The 9,182-nt window shown below is 34.7% G+C and overlaps 1 non-coding gene across 1 annotated transcript; it reads left to right on the forward strand.

Moving 5' to 3' along the window:
* Positions 1–8,337: 8,337 nt before the first annotated feature.
* TRNAT-UGU (transfer RNA threonine (anticodon UGU)) lies at positions 8,338–8,409 on the forward strand. Its single transcript has one exon. It is a non-coding gene; the product is annotated as a tRNA-Thr (tRNA).
* Positions 8,410–9,182: the final 773 nt, after the last annotated feature.

Below are 9,182 nucleotides of genomic sequence, written 5' to 3' on the forward strand. Positions count from 1 at the left end.
ATAGTAAAAATGTATTATTAAATTAGTTTATTATTATTCCCGACTGCTAAGGAAGAGTTATGTTTTTCGCGCGTATTTTGTATGTATGTATGTACGTATGTATGTATGCAATATTCTTTATTACCTTGTATCTCCAGAACCGCTGAACGGATTTACATAATTGAGGTATCGTTATATTCACTTTAGCAGCCCAAGTGTTCTTAGATAGGTGACGTTAAAAAATAATAATCATGGCGGCTGTGGGACGCCATTGGACTTAGTGAAAAAAAAATATTTTGGTTTCGAATACCACAATATGGGTATCAAATTCAAGAGCTTAATACGAGGATTTCAAAAAGGTATATCATGATTATCATTACCATAATAAATGCTAACAATAAATTTGAAAAATAAAAAAATATTTATTAAAAAACAAACACCCCGACTGCATAAATCTGAAAAGAAATTAACAAGCCCAATAGTTTATTAGGATGAACAGTCGGGACCTATAAGTAGTTCTTCAATCAATAAAATCTTTACCAGGAACCTCAAATAATTTAAAGAGGTGCTAATTCTTCTTCTATTGAACGTAAACCCTGCACCTTCAATGTATGGGAGGAATAATTCACGCTTGAAACACTAAAAGTATTCGTCATTTTGAAATTTAGTGAAGACACTTAATAATCAAACGTCTGTTAGTAATTTTATTACTAATTTGTAATAGTTTTTTAAATTAATTCACTCCTCATATAATTTCATAAATGAGGGTAGTGTGAATAAATGATTGTGCAAAATGTGTGCAAAATGAAGATAAAACGTCCTTTTATTAATAAATAACAATAATTTTATGGAAATTTAAAGCAATCTCATCAATTAAATAGTAAAACATTAGAAACTACAATAGATAGAGTTTTCGTGTCCCCTGACTTGTGTCATAGTTTTCGTGATAACTTCTCAGTCTGCAGGTCTCTGCAGCTGATTTTTGATAAATGTTATTTATGAATATCTGGACTATAAAACAATATCAAATATAACGCGTCGGGAGACGTCGGTAACTGTTAAAAGTCTCGATGAACTTTAAACACGTACCTTTTTTCTCTTCACTTATTGTTAATATTTTTTATAAAAATATAGTCACGATATCCACAATATAATAATTGTTTTAAAATCTACATACTATGGGCTCTTCAAAAAAATATAACACTTTATACCTACTTGCACATTTTTTTAAGGAAATTATGTTTAAAGTATCAAAGTGAACAACCTGAAATAGACATTCTCACGAATGACAGTTTTTCACGATGAATAAATATATATTCCAAATGTAATTTACGAAAAAATAATTCATAACATTAAAGTTCCACTCTTATACTATTAATTTTAAAAAAAATAGTGCGTCAGGGACGACTTTGAAAAAATGAATTTTGATCTGCCGTTGTTCTACCATTGCCCATAGTGAGACGTGACTACGGGACTTGGTAGGTTTGAGTGGAGTGGAGTGGAGTATCGGAGAGCGCTGAGAAGGATTGCTTAAATATCCTATAGAAATAGGAAAAACCAGTAATTTTCATTTACCGTTTGACAAAATGAGATAACTTGTAGGTTCGTAGTACAAAAATCATAATGATGTAGATATACATACTTATTTAATTACTTTTTATAACTTAAATATTAGTAAACATTTTAAAGACCTCTTATCCTTATATGACTTCTTAATGTAAAGTATAATTTGTGGAAAAAAGCTTAATTTCCGTGCGTTAATAAATCTTGTTTAACGCGACGCGTGAAGGTCCGTCTCATTTACGAACCTGTCAATCACATTAATCACTGTGAATATATTACTTATCACCAAAATGCATATAATAATATGTTATTAGTGTTATAGACGTGGTAGGTAGTATGTTTGTATATCTATCATTCGACCACGTTAGGAACACTGAGGTCGTGGTGGCGCAGCCGCGCTATGTCAGGCTGTAAACGCGACGGTCGTGGGATCGATTTGGTCGTGGGTTCGATAATTAAAAACTAAATGACTTTTAAATAAAACAATTACACGTATTAAAACCAATAGTAGGTAGAGGTAGGTAGAGCGCCGCCGGGACATTTTATTTATATTAGCTTTAAAGATTTCCGCCTCGAAGGCTGAGCGCTGATTTAAATTGGTTTGCATATAATAAATATGTACTAAGTTCGTAAATTTTTAAGGGCTTTTTATATAATTTGCATCGGAGTACGGGAGACACACAGACAGAGAGAGGAGGTAGGTAGGTAGTCACTTTAAGTTTGGTTATACAAACATAAGTAATGTTAATTGAATTAGAATAGCTTTCACCTTCATCATCATTTTATGTTTATAAGTATAGATACAAGTGTACATCGCAGATCCTACGTCTAGGATTTAATTTGTGTCGTTAAGTAGGTATTTGGTTTTCTCAATTAATTATTTAATTAAAAAACTTTTACAACACAGGTTTAATAAACACAGTGTTGCTTTAGCATGGACATATGACATAGAGTGGCCTCGTGTCTCACCAGTCACCACCCTACACTAAATAGGTATCAGAAAGGCGAAAAGACTATTATATGAAATTATGTTTGGAAATAAAAAAAACTATTAAAACTCTCCACATTTGTCAGCCGTAGAATGTAAGAACAAAGTGTATATTACTCCACCACCGCAACACAATGGCACTCGACATTTTAACAAATATATTAAACGTTTAATTTCATTTAAATATTTCCAAAACACTTAAAGCTTCATTTAATCCGATTAGTGATTTCTATTTTTGTAAAACACAAAGTAAATAAAGAACAATACGCAGTGACATCGCTCACTTCTGAGGACCCGTTATCGTTATCAGTACCGAGTCAGTGCTGAAGATGAAGATGAAGAGAGAAACAAAAGGTCGCTCTATTGTATTTGATATTTTGAACATAACAATAACACGCTTGTACTCGTACGTATGAGGTTAAGCCGACTTCAAAGCATTTTGTTTTAAGTAAATTGCGAATTGACGTTCCCACGGTTCGAGTTTTTGGGATTTCGCTGTTTTTTTTAATAACAAAGAGTCTTTGCAAAATTATTATTAATATTCGTTAGATAGGTCTCCTTGATGAATGAAACCCGAAATAGGAACTGCTATTTATTAAAGTAAGTAGTTATCTGTATATCTAGTTGTAGCTGGGAAAGTAAGTGGAGTGAGTTCTCTGTAATAGTTCCCTTGTCGCAGTGTTTGATGACACTGTTGTCTATTTTTTTCATTTTCACATATAGGTGCCTGCTGTATTGCAATTGCACTTAAATTCGCATATTTGTTTCAGCTATAGGTTTAATACAATATATTGACAGATCTGCTACATATACTCGTATAATATCGCTCATTTGGTGCAACAACGACGTAAACTATTTCAGGAAACAGTAAAAGTTTATTAAATTAATAATAAAAGGGTCAAATTTCATACAAAATACAGCAAAAACGATGCATATATGCTTGTATGTTTTGAGTGCGTTGACTATGTCAGCTGATGACGTGACTGTAGGTACTCCGTGGGACCGATAGATGGTCTGGGCAGACGTAGGTACGAGTAGGTACGAGTAGGTACGAGTAGGTACGAGTAGGTACAGCCGGACAACCGACATTGACTTACAGAACCCTAAACACAAAACCGAATATTTGATGACATTATTTTTGTTCACCGCAAAAACTTTATTAGCACAGCATATATATATATATCTATATATATATATATATATATATATATATATATATATATAGCGTAAAGCAAAAATTTTATTTTCATCCTATCATTTACATCCTATTCCTTATTTTCAGTGTAGTGGTTGTAGATTGTCTCCTTGTACGCGTGTATGTAGCGAGTAGGTAGCTTATTGCAGAGTATTTATATTTTATATTGACTTGCTTACCAAATCGAACGCTCAACTGTTAGTGGGTAACACAGACGCCGTCGAATGTTATTGTCAAAATTATAATTGAACCAAATATTATTTAGTCAAAACGCGGCAATGAATTACGACACTCAACACGCAATGCCTTCAGAAATCAACGGAAAATGGTGAACGGATTGTATTAACACTAGGTCCCTCCGCCTAGCCTGCCGTGGCCCGTGGCCCGTGGCCTCGATAGAGCTTGACGCCCGCCCTCGCCTCGCCCCGGCGCCACGGAGGAATGCAAATGACACTGATACCAGCAAGCCAAGGCAAGACGAGGAAAGGCATGCTGTTATCACAGAGATTAGAGGAGTACTGTCCTCCGCAGCTCGTAGGTCCACTCTATCTGCTTTTAATTAACAGATTATATTTATGTATCGGTAATTACTTCATTATGTTTTAACTAACTCGGATTACCGTTAGTTAAACAGAAGGCGGCACCGGCACCGGCACCGGCAGCGCTGACGCGTGTGTTGAATGAAGGAGGTATTTATAGAACAGTTTATTGTCATCACATATTCTGTATGACCACAAACATCAACATTTTCAGTATAAATTAGTGCATAAAAAGTTACAAATCTTTTATGGGTTTGAGGAAACGTGTCTGTAATAAAATCAATACAGAAATTTAAAGTAATTATAAAAAAAACACAAACAAGTAGGTTCAATGCATAATATGTAGGAGGTACACCGTTCTGGAATAATTACAGATAAAATATATGGAATTAATATAATATTTAGGAATCTCTTGCAGGCGAAGCAAGTACGTATCTATCTATCTACATACAATTAATTATAAATTAATTGTTCTAATCTTTTTAAAACAAATTTTATTCAAAAGGTAAGTAGTGTTAAAGTGAAAATAACAATTTTATGCAATTGCAAGAGTTTGTTGAGTTACAAGAAATTTTAACCTAAGCTTATTTACTGATTATATCATTTTTTTTAGGATTTATGATAAAAAAATGGTATAAACTTCCAAAAAATTCAAAATGGCTGCATGAACGGTACCAGGCACGCGCCCCTTCGTGCAACAACAGGGGTCCTCTCCCCTATGCTACTTACTACGCAATATATTGTACTTTACTAAGTAATTGATGGAAGTGATATATGGGTTACTAATGAAAGAAGCAGCTACACGCTTATAAGGTTTTTTTTCTATATTAAAATAGTAAAATGTATTTGAAACATAATTACTGGGTTCCCTCTGCCTACCCTGCTGCGTTGTGGGATACAGCGTCAAGCTGACAATAAACTAATACTTAGCTTAGTAAAGCCAATTTTAGAAAACGTATAAAACTTGCAAAATTTTCAAAAATCACGGGTTAGAGTCTGTCTACGTTCCAATTTTCATACGTTTTATAATAATACTCTTTTGTTTTATCTCTAGTTTGAAATAACATTTTAACGATATAAGTGATTTACAAAACCTTCAAAAAAGACATCGAAAAGTAGAGATGATGACATGCCGCGTGTTGCTAATTGGCCTCTTTACTTAATTTAGTTGACTTGTTTTTGCAGTCATTAGAAAAGATACTATAACATGTTTGAGGAGGTACAGCCTATTGTCGTGAGTAATTACATAGACATACCTACTCGATAGTCTATACTATAATTTTCAATCAGAAACTAAATTTATTGATAAGTTGCACAAATAAAAATAAATTCACGACTTCATATGCTTACTGTGTAGATGAATATCGACCAGAACGGGAACGGGCACGCGGAGTGTTCTAACGCTATGCTCCCTCTGGCTTCCTCTGACTACCAAGATACAGCATGAAGCTGAAAAACGAAGAATAATATAAAAACGATACGCTGATCTATTTTAATAAAGGATAATTATTAAATTCGGTGTATGTAAACTTGTTTATTTCACGAGCCGCGCGGGCGAGGTATACAGAAAACTGCCTATTATTTATGGTGAATGGTGATGATGATGACCATTAAATAATGATAAATGATAACCAATAATATTTTTAATAATTAAATCAAAAAAAATCACAGTCTTGGCGCTGGGGCACAGCGTCTGACGGTAAACGCGACGGTTGTAGATTCGATTCCTACATGGGGGAGTTACCTAAATTTCCATATACCTACATTTGCTCTGGTAGACAACTCGTGGCATTCGGTTTGACATTCAAAGAAGGGGGAGCATAGTGTCTTAACACTGGTTCTCTTCTACGTAACCTACTATTTGCGGGTTGGTATAGAGTGATTAAGCAAAATACTATATTTCGCGTTTAATTTTTCAAAATCATTTATAAGGTATCTACAAGTTACAAACTACAATGGAAGCTGAAAAACAGCTTTTTAATTTTGTAGGCACCCATAATCATGCGCACTGTTGCTGACGAACTTTACAAAATAAACTTTAATTCAATAAGATAAGTGTCAAAATTGAATGTCATTACTGAAATTTCTTTGTAACTTTGATAGGTAGTGATCTAATCGATAGTTTTTGCATTTAATGCTTCACAAACGTTTTACTAAAGTTGTTATTAACACAACTGACCTATGAAACCGTTGTAGTGAGTCGTGAGTTCAATTTGTAATGAATGAATCATTTCTCATGTTATGGGGACTATTTCCTCGCTCTGGTAACGAGACACGCAACAGCCAATGTTTCGAAAATGGACGGAAGTTCAAAACGGTTTGTTTTACCGCTACAAGTAGGCTCCTCTTGCCTTCTCTGCTATATGAGGGATGCAGCGCGAACTGAGAAGAATATCCTGTTATAAAGACATTTTGTACGTACGTGTTTTACGTACTTCATTAGGTATACCTGGTAGACTGGGCTCAGGTATATAAGTGTCTTGCCAAAAGCACGACTACGCGACGCGTTTTTTTTTTTCAAAGTAATGATATAAAGTAAAGATTTTTTTAGTTTCATTTTGTACTCCGCACGTGGCACGTGGCAGGGGAGGCTGAGGGAACTTGGAAACGTAGTGTTGCGCCTTAAAACTTCGTTCCCATTACAACTGAGAGTGCGAGGATCAGAATAAATATATTAAATGTTTTGTTTCCTCGAATGGGAATCGAAGTCACAACCCACAACTACCATTTCCGAAACAAATCTCGACGATGAGACAACCTGACTTAAAATAAAAATAATAATAAAATTAAATATTAATTAGCAAATGTAGAGTTATTTACAAAGTAACCCTCGTACAGATAAACATGTTACTCAGGTATCTTAAAAGTAATCTACATTGAAATCGTCCCTTCGATACGAGCTTTGAAAGGTGAAGCTAATATACCTCAGATACCTACAGGCTGCAACGACTCGTCGTCGATGACATTTACACTGGCAGAATAAAACGCAATAATTGCGGGTTCGATTGCCGTTCGGGGGAATTAATGGTTTTCATTTTTATTTCTTTTGCCTACTCTGCTACATGCTATGTACCTACGCAATGTCTCGAATTCAATGGGAAAGCATGTATCGGTGTGTCTTGGCATCAGTTCTGCTCTGTCTACCCTGCTGTACCAGGCAGGACACAGGATGAACCAAAAAAATCCTGTAAGAGCCAGTCGAAATCGCCCACCGAGGATTTTCCGTAGCAATGTCAGGATTGTAAGGCCATGGAAACTACAACTTATTAAAGTTGTCCAACTTAAGTTGGCGAGCATATGCGCCAATATTGTATGAAATATGCTTGTAATGTAGGTGCTGTAGTAGGTATAATGTTAGCGAACAGAATCTCTTTCCGAATACTTTAGAAACATATACACGATATGTATTTTTATCTTGTTTTTTAAAAACATTAACCGCTTCCGATTTCTAAAAATATTATCATTTTTTTCTATTTAATAACTATGAATTTTCACTTTTCAGATTTTTCCTATATTTTGCTTCATCCGAAAAATAAGGACCTACTAGCAAAAATAGTGTTTGCAAACTGGACATTGTTCTTCGGATAAGTCCATTTATACTGTAGGGTCACGGATACGGAATACAAAACACAGCAAAAATGATGCATAAATTAAATAAATAAAAGAAGCCAGCTTCACCCTGTATCCCGCACACACCAGGGTGTGCAGAGGGTATCTAGTGTTAAGACACTCTGTTCCCCACTTTCCCTCGGATTTTGGAGACACGGTGTGTTGAGTAGAGGAACTTAACGTCGCGCTTTGCCCCGACACCAGAGCGAAGAAATGGAAATATAAGTTTAAATAAATATTTCATATCCTCGAGTGGGGCCCGACCAACCAACCAATAAAAGTAAATTAAACAATTATGTTTTAATATTGTAAATAAATCATGAGCTGATAGTATTTCTCTATAAACCATAAAGTACTACTAGGCACGTACTACCTCGTCTTTAAAGAAATTATTCTTAAATAGTAATATTCCTTATTAAAAAAGCGTATAAACTAGATCATAAGTAACGCTTCTCCCAATGCAAGCCTCTTTAGCTCAGTGGCAGAGCACTGGTCTTGTAAACCAGGGGTCGTGAGTTCAATCCTCACAGGAGGCAATTCTCTTTAAAACGATTTTTTAATCTAAAAGATTCCATTTTATTTTATTAAATTCTATTTTATTATTTATCAATAATTTTTAATACCTCAATTAATTAAAGTAGATCGCTTGGTTTATAGTAGATATGCAAAATGTTATCATAAGCTGGATAAGATTAGATAAAACAAATAGATCGATTTGAAAGGATTTATTTTGATGGACGAAAACGTGTAGGATATAATTGTAAGGTATAGGTATCCATACCATACTATAAATATACCGTACAATTATATTGTGCACACTTGTGTGTGTTAGTTTATATAATAACATGATGCATGAACAGTTCAGCTCCCGTAATCTACGTAACATACATTTATAGCGTTTAACTAATTTCATTTCCTTCGCATTGATCATCATGATCTTAAATATAGTGAAATACTCAGGCTGTGGATATGAAAAGTCGGTCACTGCTATACCTAAACGAAATAGACCAGAAGAAGACTCAAAGCTAATTGGGGGGCTGTTTTGGCATAAAATTTTAAAGTTCAGGGTTCAGGGTTTAAGTTCTCGATATCTTCATAGTAGAAGTACGTACTTGTTCGAGTCTCACAGGAGATGTCATTACAACACTGTGAATATTATAGCTCTCCTAGCTCGGCCTTCCACTGGCTTCTATAGCACCCTTCCCCTTCATCCTTTGAAGGGGAAGGGGGTGCACATTAAATTGTCATTATTATTTATAAGGGAGCTTGGAGAACATAGTATCGATGTTACTGGAGGAACGTCATGTGA

The sequence above is a fragment of the Heliconius melpomene genome, chromosome 11 (assembly GCF_056956725.1).
Source record: "Heliconius melpomene rosina isolate 202511_hmr_F chromosome 11, ASM5695672v1, whole genome shotgun sequence".
In the NCBI taxonomy this organism is placed as follows: Eukaryota; Metazoa; Arthropoda; class Insecta; order Lepidoptera; family Nymphalidae; genus Heliconius; species Heliconius melpomene.